Consider the following 12,997-nt stretch of genomic DNA (forward strand, 5'->3'; position numbering starts at 1 on the left):
GACATATCAGACATCATAAAAACTTATGGGTTCCCAGGTTCATCACATCATCACATCTTCTGTATATACTTCACCCATCTTCTTCATGATGTCCGACATATGTTCTTCTGAAATGTACTAGAAATGTACACCCTTTGTCACAGTGCACTGTCAAACGCTTATTGGGGGTATTCTTTATTATTTCTTTACTTGTGGGAATGACTGCCTGCTGGTGTGGGACACCAATAAAGATAATACAGTTACACCATGTGTGTGTACGCTGCACACACTACACACCACACACCTACACACCTACTTTGGTTTTATATTGTCCAGTTTGTTGTTTATGTGTTTTAAAAACAGGGGGGTGGGGGGACTTTGTGGGGGTGTTTCTCCCCTCCAGTGTCTCCTTCCTCACTATATTCTAACTCCAGGATCACACTACTGTGGGGGAAAGGACATATACCTTTTATTTGCCTTTTTCTAATTGTCGGGCAAATGAACTCTCAGGCAAATGAACTGTCAGGCAAATGAAGGTGACCTATCTATCTACATATATATATATATATACATATATATATATATATATATATATATATATATATATATATACATATGTGTGAGCTTGGTGTTGCTGCTACAACCATCTTCCATTGACATGCCCCCTTGTGCTGCACATGAGGGAGTTTCACGTTTTCTTTCCCTGTGTTCATTCATACAGTTCATCTGTATGTCCCTATTCAATACACACTCTTCCCCTGAGTGATTATTTTACATGGCAGTACCTTGTCCTGTTACCGGCCATTAACACAGTTTCAGTACAGAATGCCAGAAATGGGATATCACAATACTCTGCACTGTAGGTACACTGTTCTGTACTATGCTTGGTCCATATACTTCACATTCATACCTCTCAACTTTCCAGATATTCCCAGGATGTCCAGATGTTTTCCTTATCATACTTGTGGCATTCTGCCATATCACTCAGATGATCTCTGCACTGATGTGACTCAATATTACCTACTTTTGAGTGCATACCTCTCAAGTGACCAGAATTGTGCAGAATGTCCAGATTTGTCTCCTATTTGTGATCTTGTTCTCATTACATTTTTGTTTTCTGGCAAATCACTGGCATGTCATTGCAGAGTGAAGTCAGAAACTGATGTTTGACATTTGAGTTTCAAATTTCATGCACTTCAGAAAGTTCATGGTAATGTACAACCCATATATTCCATCAACTTCCTAAGTTTGTCAGCGCAATATTAAAAATATGTTCCTATATCTGGCTCTCTATCCTCTTCAGGCTGTACATGCTAATGTACAACTATTTATTCTATCAACTTTCTAAGTCTGGAAGTGCAATACTAAACATCTGCCCCTATTTTGCGGCCTTTGTCTCCCCATTATGTATGCATTTCTTCCCATATCCTGCTTAAAGTAGATGACAGATATATTTTAGTTTCATTCTACCACATGTCTATGCAACATCTATGGCAAATATGTCCTTTTTCTGGTTAAGTGTCCCTGCAATAATTTGACCTTTATGGAAATATGTCGAACTAACAGATTCACAGCTATCTGTGAAGCCCTGGTGGTCATTGTGGCATACCAAGCAACTCCATATACCTTAGCTGCTCTGTTTTACAAGGAATTGATACCTTGTTCACTTACATGGTTTCCTGGCAGGCAACACTGTTGCCAGCCATGAAACCTAGCTTAGGCATGCCATGCCTCATTAATATGGATTATGCATTGCCATGCACCACACACCATCGCTTTAATATGTAATCTATGTGTAGGGTCTGCTCAAAGCCTAAACAGAGTTTATTGAATCCTGGGAATACTCTAGCTGACAGAATAATAATCATCTTCTTTAGCCCTCCACTCAAATATTGGCTCAGTAGTATAACATATCGCAGTAACATGATGCATTTAAATTAAATGCAGTCATTTGTGATGATTACATTGAGTTTTGATGGCACAGCTTTCCAGAAAGTCTAGACAGTGAATTTCCTGTCCTCACATCATCTTGCTACTGTTTCAGTACTTCTGGATTGATATCAGGAGTTTATAGCTGGGTGATATATATACCCTTAATTGTTCCACATTTTGCATAATATCTCTCATTTTCCCTTATATTTGCAGCATTTCCTGTTAGCCTTTGTGACTTCTTGGCATATTGTTGATGATTCTAATCTCTAAATAATGACAGACATTTTTTTTAGACCTCATATGCTTTAGAAAATGCATGATGGTATAAAGTATGTTATTATAGCAAATAAGTATGTAAGTAAATAAATACTTAAAATCTCCACTTCATTTTGGGCCTTGGTTCCACATTATTTTTCTAGCTTTGTCTTCTGATTCTTCAGCTAAGAAGTGGAAAGTAATTAGTGGACAGCTTTGCACGTGTAGTTTCCTGCTGCTGCTTTCATCTGTGTATTTATATGAAATGCTAAATTTATGCTGAACTACATTATGGCTCTTATTTTATGTTATTATTTTTCCTTACAACATTCATTAGATGACAGAACAATAATTTTTGGCCTGGGTATAAGGGGTATCTGTTGATACTTGCTTATTATTCTGGGATGGAGTTGCAGGACTAATGCAATTTGACTGTAGTAAATTGGACTCCTTTACTCTGGCTGCAGTTAATATGAAATAATGTTGAAATACCTTTTTTGTGGATATTACTTTTATCACAATCACACATCTGAAATGTACACAGTCAACAGAGTGGCTATAACTTTAGGGGAGGGAGCTGCCTGTACATGAAAGCAACTTACTCTCTTGTCATTTGCTGAGTTTTAAAAAATATATAGCTTTCTTTGCAGGTGCATATTTTCTATGAAATAAGAATATTTTACTATGGTTACTAGTTATGAAACACATTTGAAATACATTATGGTGGTAATTATTCATCATCACAATTAGATGAGATGTATATCATAGTGACTATAACAACTGGGTGTGGGTGTGAAGCCTATATCCTATCATCATATATGCAGTTTAAAGAGCCTGACATTGTAGAACTCGTGTGAACATGTGTGAAACAGTTGGGATAATTTACTGTGGCTACTTTTTATCACAATCAGACATTTATGGTGTACACTGTCAAGAAACTGCAATCAAAAGGAATAGAACTTAATGGATTATAATACAACAGTTTGAGTGGTCTTTATGCAGAAGTGATCTGAAAATGGTCATTTTGTTATAAGTTGGTAAATTCTGTATTCTTTTCTATTCTAGTTGGAAAAATGTTCAAGTTTCTTCAATATCTAGTTGCACACAGGACAACTAGTTTGCAGTGACAGGCACTGTCCACATAGTTGCAAACCAAATACTCCTGACAGTGATTGATATTCTCACTCCAACAGTCTAATAAAAAAGGGTCTGTTGCCATGGATAAGAACTTTCCTACTGTCTCTGTTACTGGCTTGGTGGATATGGAAATCCTAAGGCAATGTAGAAATTGCCTCATGTTTACTGACAACCAGTTAATTATCAAACAAACTGATATGGTATGTGAGATGTGTATTTACACAATGTCACTGGAGGCAAAGCTCTGACATAATAGATACTCCTAATGTCAACAAGGTTGTCAGTAGTACACATGCTGCACCCATCACACACAATTCAAAGCAGACATATAAACCCACATATACTGAGGCACTTACATGTAACCTTCCAAATCTACAAAGACCTCCTAGACAAAGTACACATAAGAAATACCCTCAGCAGACTCAAACACAACCCACTCTTTCAAAACAACACCCTCGTCAACACATGAGCTTTGGCCGGTTAAGACCTGCATGAACACATAAGTGTAGCTAAGTAACTTTTATCTGCACTTTTTAAAGTAATTTGTTTGTGTTGCATTGAGCAATATCTACCTGGAAGTTGACTGTTTTTTCGGTAGTGCATGTGGTATTTTCAGTTAAGGCTTGTTAAAAACCTGCATAGCCAGTGATAGGTGGGGGAAGTTTCCTTCATTGTTATTCAGTTTCTGTCTTATACAAGTGGTACAGTGAATTATCTTCTGTTTAAACTGTGAGCTTTGGCCAGTTAAGACCTGCATGAATGCTTAAGTGTAGCTAAGTAACTTTTATCTGCACTTTTTAAAGTAATTTGTTTGTGTTGCATTGAGCAATATCTACCTGGAAGTTGACTGTTTTTTCAGTAGGTCCCCACCCACCTTCCCTGTTTTTGTGTTGGTGTTAATCTTGGTGGCTTTGAAACTGCCCGCCCCTCTTGTAAATTTGCAGTTGGATACTCCTCCTGGGCCATTTCATTTGCTCACTCAAAAAAAAAAAAAAAAAAAAAAAATTATCTGCTTTTACTATATTTGTGTTTCTTTCTACTTTATTTTGCTTTTGTGTCATCTTAAAAGTACTCAATTGTATTTATTACTGCTTGGTGTATCTCATTCTAAGCCTTTTAGTTTAAGCACTTGGGCTTCAGACCAGTTGTTTTACATTAAGAAGGTTTGTGCTCTGCACTGTAGTGGCAGGACAAGTAGCTTACATCCTTCTGAGTTGGGAACTGCTGATTGAGGGCTCAGTGTTTGTTATTCTAAAAGTGTACTAAGTCTGGTTTAAGCACTTGGGCTTCAGGCCAGTTATTTTACATTAAGAGGGCTCATGGTCTGCACTCTTGTGGGAGGAGAGGCTGGACTCTGCCCTTCTGAGCTGGGAATTTCTGATTAAAGGCTTATAGTGCCTGCATATTTGTACTGATTCTTTCTAAATTGGTACACCTTGTTTGCTGTAGCATAGACTAGATCCAGGCCTGCTGAATCTAGTTGTGTTTGTATAATTTGAGCACTAATCCAGGCATTCTTTAAAGTATTCAATTGTATTTATTAATGCTTGGTAGTAACTTGATTAAAGTGTAGCTATCATTCAAAGTCTTTTGGATTAAGCACTTGGGCTCAGACCAGTTGTTTTACATTAGGAAGGTTTGTGGCCTGCACTGTGGTGGCAGGACAGGTAGCTTACATCCTTCTAAGTTGAGAACTGCTGATTGAGGGCTCAGTGTCTGTTATTCTAAAAGTGTATTAGTTCTGGTTTAAGCACTTGGGCTTCAGGTCAGTTATTTTACATTAAGAAGGTTCGTGGTCTGCACTCTTGTGGGAGGAGAGGCTGGACTCTGCCCTTCTGAGCTGGGAATTTCTGGTTAGAGGCTTATAGTGCCTGCATATTTGAACTGTTTCTTACTAAATTGGTACACCTTGTTTGCTGTAGCATAGACTAGATCCAGGCCTGCTGAATCTAGCTTTGTTTGTATAACTTGAGCACTAATCCAGGCATTCTTTAAAATATTCAATTGTATTTATTACTGCTTGGTAGTAACTTGATTAAAGTGTAGCTATCATTCTAAGTCTTTTGGATTAAGCACTTGGGCACAGACCAGTTGTTTTACATTAGGAAGGTTTGTGGCCTGCACTGTGGTGGCAGGACAGGTAGCTTACATCCTTCCAAGTTGGGAACTGCTGATTGAGGGCTCAGTGTCTGTTATTCTAAAAGTGTATTAGTTCTGGTTTAAGCACTTGGGCTTCAGGCCAGTTATTTTACATTAAGAAGGTTCATGGTCTGCACTCTTGTGGGAGGAGAGGCTGGACTCTGCCCTTCTGAGCTGGGAATTTCTGGTTAAAGGCTTATAGTGCCTGCATATTTGAACTGTTTCTTACTGGAATTGGTACACCTTGTTTGCTGTAGCATAGACTAGATCCAGGCCTGCTGAATCTAGCTTTGTTTGTATGCTTGTTTGCTTGTTATTTCCCTGAAACGCTAATTCCACCTAAAACACGGCTTTTCAGTGCTTCTGTGGATCCCTAGTGACATCTGCATTGCTTACTGTACTTATTTCCTTGTTTCACTTGAAAGAAAGTTGCTGTTTGTCATTTTTGCATTTAATTTACCTGTAACACATTGCATTTAAGTTACCTGGCACTTGCTCACTAAAGCAATTATATAAGTCAGAACTAAAAAATTAAAAGCACTACACCCTCACAAACTCCCCTTGAGTACCTTGTTCCCCACTGGCCCTTTTTTTTTCAATTATAAAGGAATTCCCAATACTATTCTAGCATGCCCAAAGGTCAGTTGTCAATCTCCTCTCTGGTCCAGCTGGTGAATATGGGAATCATGAGGCAATGTTACAACTGCCTCATGTACACAGACAACCCTCTCCTCCTCCCAACAAATTCCAACACATGTGAGAGATGCAACCATATAGCCAAACTGGAGGCTAAGCTCTCTCAACTCAGTACTGGCAAAACCTGTCAGGAGGAGAAGGAAGCCACACTCACTACAATTCCAGTCTCACATAGACCTACCACGACAGCAAACCAAACACATAAACACACAAAAACATACTCGGAGGCTCTAAATAAAAATCTGCCTAAGCAGCAGTGACCTCCAAAGCAGACACCCAAGCAACCGCTACCCCAAAACAAAACACTTGCAACACATAGCTCACAAAGCCAGTGTGCCGAACAGTCACAGCCCTGTAGGCTAAACAACACACCTGATACACTTGTAATAGGTGACTCTATCGTCAGGCACACTGATGTCCCGCTCACCAGGCTGAGCAGGGAGAAGGTCATGGTGAGCTGCCTGTCGGGAGCTAGGATCTGCCACATAACACAAGCACTCAGGTCACTCCAAGGCAAGTACAAATATGACTCAGTCATTGTCCATGCTGTTGTGAATGACCTGAGATGTACCTCCCTGGACTACATGAAAAGAGACATAGAGGAGCTCTCTGAGCATGTGACTCAGGCCGGTATGACCCTGACCTTGAGTAGCATCTTACCCTCACCAAGAATGATGCCACAATATGAAGACAAGATGATCAATTTCAACAATTGGCTTAAGTATTGGTGTCATTCAAAGGGGATCCAATGCCTGTCAGCCTGGGATGACATGCTCGACAAGCCACGATGCTTCGCTAGGGACGGCTTGCACCTGTCACCCCTGGGGTGTCGGATATTGGCAAAGGCTCTTGCTACCCCCATAGTGCCTTTTTTAGGCAAGGCTCAAAAGACAAACCCACCTCCATAGGTATCACAAGGGATAAGAAGCTAAGAGTAATGCTACTCAATGCCAGAAGTCTAAACCTCAAGATGCATGCACTCGAAACTCTCCTTAGCATGGAGAACATTGATATCTGTGCAGTAACAGAAACCTAGTTCAAGGCACCTGAGAGCACCCCAGCACTACCAGGTTATACCTCATACCATGCTTTTCGGCCCCAAAACTTGGACCAAACCAGAAAAGGAGGGGGAGTATCAATATTCGTAAAAGATACCCACACCTCCAGGTTGGTGGCACAGCACAAAGCATCAGAGACTATCCATGTGCAACTAAGAGTGGGTAAAACTGCCTTCCAGTTTATAGCCTGCTACAGGCTACCCTCCCAAACCCAGGAACCCCACTCGGCCTTCCTGAGAACACTGGAAAATATGAAGGTCTCTCCAGACACCATTATATTGGGCAACTTCAACTACGTAAACATAGACTGGGAGCATTATTCTAGCTCCAACACCCTAGCTCAAAGGTTCCTAGAATTTATAAACTCAAATGCTATGGAACAACTTGTTACCACTCCCACAAGAGGGGAAAACATACTGGACCTGATCATCACCGACATGGGGACTCTATGCTCCAGACCAGAAGTGTATCCCTCACTGGTAAGATCAGACCATAAACTAATCTCACTGGATATTCACATCCCGACCCCACCCCCTGCCCAGAAAACCACAGTGAAAAACTTCTCTAAAGCAAATTTCACACTCCTCAAAACCGAGGTGGAATCCTTCAAAGCCCCCGAGCCTGTGGAAAATACGACCCAGACCGCAGAATCCTTTATAAACGCATTCTATGAACACCTTCAGGAATGCATGGATCATGCAATCCCAAATAAAACCAAGAACCAATCCTCCAAAGGCAGGCGTCCTGTCTGGTGGACCCCAGCCATAAACAAACTATACAATAGAAGGAGGAAGCTACTACATGATATAGCAAAATCCCAAAAAGGGAAGGCATCTCTGATCAGTGTTAGCAAAAAACTACGGGCACTCATAAAATCATCTAAGGCCAGCTTCAAGAGAAAAATTGCACAGGACACTAAGGATAATCACAAGGCTTTCTTTAGTTATGTTAGGAACCTGGGTGGGAATTCCCAGATATGCTCAGAATTAGTCCAAAATGACAAAAAATACACTGAACCCACAGACATTGCCAACATCCTAGCTCACAGGTGCAGCACAAACTTCTCCCCGCTCCCCACCAAAAGGGCAAATATCAATCCCAGCAGAGTGCTGCCCCCCTGACATCTCAGATGCTGAGGTAAGAGCCGTCCTCTTCAAAGCAAAAAACACAGCATCAATGGGACCAGACGGTGTCCCAGGCTGTGTCCTACATGAACTCCAAGAAGAGCTAAACCCAAACATAAAACTACTGTTCAATCTCAGCCTTACCACAGGATATGTACCCAAAGAGTGGCGTACAGCAACAGTGGTCCCTCTCCACAAAGGTGGTGCCTCAACGGATCCTGGAAACTATCGCCCTATAAGCCTGACTAGCTTGGTCTGCAAAGCTATGGAAAGGATCATCATGGACCTCATAAAAAAGATATTGGGGACTTACAGACACTGGATCCTACCCAGTTCGGCTTTGTTAAGGGCAGATCCTGCCTCTTAAACCTGGTCGATTTCTTTGAAACAGTCACCAAGGCCATTGACGAGGGGAAGGTGGTCCACACAGCCTACCTGGACCTCGCAAAAGCCTTCGATACAATACCCCACTCGGGCATTATAGATTTATTTATTTTTTTTATTTTTTATTTTACATTTGTTGACCGGGCTAGTCCAACTGGATACATGTCCATTTTCAGTAGAGGCCCGGGAAGAAAAGATCCAGAAAAAAAAAAGGAAAAAAAAATTAAAAGTAATATAAGTCTACAAAAGGCATCAACATGCAATATTACAACATTCAGTTAAAGTTTACATAAAAAAAAATTGTAAAATTGAATTAAATAGTCAAATATGGAAAATAGTACTCAAGACTCATAAGCATTAGTATTTAAGTAAAAAAGTTAGTTTATAGAGTGTAGAATATAGAGGTTTATAGGTAGGAATATAGTGGTTATAGAGTGTAACAGTCGGTAAAGGATAACAGTTAGGCAGGGTTGGTACAAGAGCATAACCAGTGGTTGGTGAGAAAAAAATTTAGATTAGTTTTGAATTGTGGGAGAGAGGTCTGAGAAGTAAGATCATGTGGTAGTTGATTCCATACTTTTCCAACAGAGTTAGAGAACAAGGAGTCACCTGCTAGGTTTTTTGATAAGGTAGTATGAATCCACATTTTGTTTGAGGAGCGTAGATTCTTCAGGTTATTATATGGTATGATGAGGGCAGAAAGAATTGGAGTGTTGCTGGGTTGGTATAGGGCTTTATGGGCTATTGTAAGTTGGTTAAATTGTAGCTGGTTAAGGAGTTCAAGCCAGCCCAGTTGTTTTAGATTCAGACAGTGATGAGTCCTGAAAGGTGAATTTGTAGCAAATCTAGCAATATTGTTATATGATATGGCTAGTTTGTTGAGATTATTTTTAGAAAGGTTAGTATATATGGGGGAAGCATAGAATAGGGTAGAGATTAAGTGGGTTCTAGCTATTGCAGTCCTGGCTTCAGGTGTAAGGAAAGGTTTAATTCTATAAAGGGATCCTAGTTTTCTGTTAATTGATTTTATTGTAGTATTTATGTGGGTGCTATAGTTTAGGTGATTATCAATTGTAATGCCTAGGAGTTTGGTGGTGGGGTTGGGAGATATAAGGGTGCCATTATTGGCTGTAAGAGTGAAGTGTAGAGAGGTAGACATTTGGGTAGGTGTAAAGAGCAAAAGTTTGTTTTTTTTCGGATTAAGGAGAAGACAACGATTAGAGAACCATTGTTCTACAGTGCTGAAAGCTTTTTGTGTAAGGGAATGAAGTTCAGTTTGGGATGTGGCTGAACAAATTACGGTAGAGTCATCTGCATATTGAATGCAGATGGAGAGTGGAGTGGATAGATGGAGGTCATTTATAAAAATGGAAAACAGTAGAGGGCCTAATATGGAACCCTGAGGGACACCTAGAGAGATTGTGAGGAGATTTGAAAGATGATTTTGCCAGAGAACTGCCTGTTGTCTGTTTTCAAGGTAGGATGTAAAGTAGTTCATAGCTAGGCTGTCAAGTGAGAGGGACTTCAGTAGGTGTAGGAGGAGTCGGTGGTTAACCATGTCGAAGGCTTTTGATAGGTCAACAAAGAAAGCAGAAGAAAGCATATTATTGTTGCGATTTTTGTTGATACAGTTAGTGAAGGATAGCAAGGCTGTGGTGGTACTATGGAATGGGCGGAAACCATGTTGACAGTTAGCTAGTAGATTGTGATGGAGAAGGTGGTTAAGTAATTGTTTGTGGATACATTTCTCCATTATTTTAGCAAGTGGAGAGAGTAGAGCTATGGTGCGAAAGTTGGAGAAATCATTGGAGTTTCCACCTTTGTGAAGAGGAATTATGTAAGAAATTTTCCAGATAGATGGGATAGTGCTTTCTTTTATGGTTCTATTGATCAATATGGAGATGGGATAAGCAATAGCCTTAGCTCCTTTTTGCAGGAATTCTGCTGGGAGTTTATCAGCTGAGGGGGTAGTAGGTTTTAGTTTTTGGATTAGGGAACATATATAGGATGTGGGTATTGGTTCCAGGTGGAATAATGGGGGAGGAATGGAAGTAGGAATAGGCAGATTAGAGGTGTCGGGGATAGATGGTTTGCAAGATTCAGTATAGAAGTAGTAAAGAAAGAGTTGAAGGCATTTGCTGTTTGTGTTGGGCAGTCAGGGTTGGAGCCTAGAGGATTAGGTGTGGCAGTTTTGCCTGGGTATAGAAGTTTGTTAATACTAGTCCAAAATTTTTGTGGTTCTTTGAGGGATGATTGTTGCAGTTGGAGATAGAAGTTCCTTTTATCTAATAGGATGGCTTTTTTTGTCATATTTCTTTGTTGTCTAAAGGTTTGGTGATCAATAGTATTCTTTGTGATACGCCATTTAGCCCCAGATTTATTTCTGCAAAGGATTAGTTTCCTAGTTTGATTAGAGAGCCATTGAGCTGGTTTAGTATTGTTTCTAATACAGCGTGTTGGGGCATAATGGTCCAGGATTGCTAAGAAAGTGGTATTGAAGTATTCCACTGCCTCGTTTATAGGGAGAGATTTAAGAGGTGACCAGTTACATTGTTTAAGTTCAGTTTGGAACAGTTCAGGGTCAAAATGTTTTTTGGTACAGACTATTCTGACAGAAATAGGGATAGTTTGGCTAATTTTATGTCTGGTAATATATATTAGTGAATGGTCACTTAGGTCGTCTGGAAGGGTTCCTGTTGTATATGTTTGTCGTGGGCTATTTGTAAGTATCCAATCCAAGGTGCTTTCTTTATTATTAAGTTTATTTATTCTGGTGGGAGAGTTTATAGCTTGTGAGAAGCCATACAGGTTGATCAGGGAGGTGGGATTAGTACAGCTGCATAAATTCCAGTCTATGTTAAAGTCACCTAGGACTGTAGTTTCTTGAGGGAGGTTCGAAGAAAGCCAGTTTGGAAGGTATTCTAGTATACAGTGTTTTTTTCCTGGGGGAAGATAGGAGCAGATGATGTTTATTGATTTGTGTGAGTTAAGCTGTAGTTTAGAGATAATTATTTCTGCACTATTATCTGAGGGTAGGTTAAGATTTACACTGCTAATTTGTAGTCCTGCTTTGTAGAGAATTGCTACCCCTCCACTTTTTTGCTTGTGCGGTCGCGACGAAGGATGCCATAACCTGGGGGGATAAGTTCATTGTCTTTTATTGTCGGTTTAAGCCATGTTTCTGATAAACAGAGGATATCAAACTGATGTACATCTAGAAGGGCATGAACCTGGGGAATTTTGTTGCAAATACTGCGTATGTTTAGATGGGCTATAGTAAGTAAATTGGAGGGTTTGGTTGAGGGTAAGGGGATTGTTTTATGTTGGTCACAGTTTGTGGTGGGTAGGGAAGGATTTGGACCAGGGTTAGGATGAATGTCTCCATCTATTAACGAGTGGAGTAATATAAAGCTGTTAAATTGGCGAGGTTTACAATGGTAGTCAAATAATTTTTTATTACTTAGGATGGTATATTTAATGTGTATTAATTGGTGATATTTAGCTAGAAAGTAGCTGGGTTTGTAAATGACATTAAGGAAACTTGTAGATACAGCTGTTGAAGGTGATAGAGTTTGTTTGGAAGGAAGGGTAAGGGTAGAGAGGAGGGGTTGTTCATAGGAGGTTAAGAGGTAAGTAGTAGTTAGGATAGGTAGGAGAGAGAGTACTAATAATAAATGGTATTGATAAGACATAGTAGAGGAGAATGTAGTAGGCGATAGAGATGTAGGAATTAAGAGTTGATTTAGGAATTATAGGAAGTTAAGGATGTGTGGCAGTGGGTGGAGTATATTTTCTGAGGGGAGTAGAGATAAAGTGAAAGAGGGAGTGATATAAGAGCTGTAGGCTGGGTGTGGCAGGATGAGGAGTATATGATTGGATTATGATAGTGGGAGTGTGTTTATGGAGGTATAAGTTTAGGAGTACTGGGGCGTGTGGGAATTGGGGGCAGGGTAGGGGAGCGGAGTGAGCCTGAAGGGCGAACAGAGTGGGAAGAGACAAGAGAGTGGACTACTGAGGAAGACAATCTATAGAGTGGGAGAAAACAGCAGGTAAGTCAGAGAGTGAGAGAATGTAAAAAAGGGTTAAGAGGCTAATAAGAGGAAAGTACACTTTGAGAGTAAGAGTGTGGTTGGAGTGGAGGGTACCAAGGTCAGGGGAGGGAGAGGTGGAAAGAAATAACTCAGTGAAAAGCCCCAGTTGAAAAAGCAAAATGTGGGAGGTATAATGTGCAAGATAAAAATAGTATATGAGATGCAGAAAGGCTAGTGGTAAGGTGCCAACTTGAGGACAGTT

Source organism: Protopterus annectens, chromosome 4.part0 (genome assembly GCF_019279795.1).
Source record: "Protopterus annectens isolate FY-2018-M chromosome 4.part0, PAN1.0, whole genome shotgun sequence".
Lineage (NCBI taxonomy): Eukaryota > Metazoa > Chordata > Ceratodontiformes > Protopteridae > Protopterus > Protopterus annectens.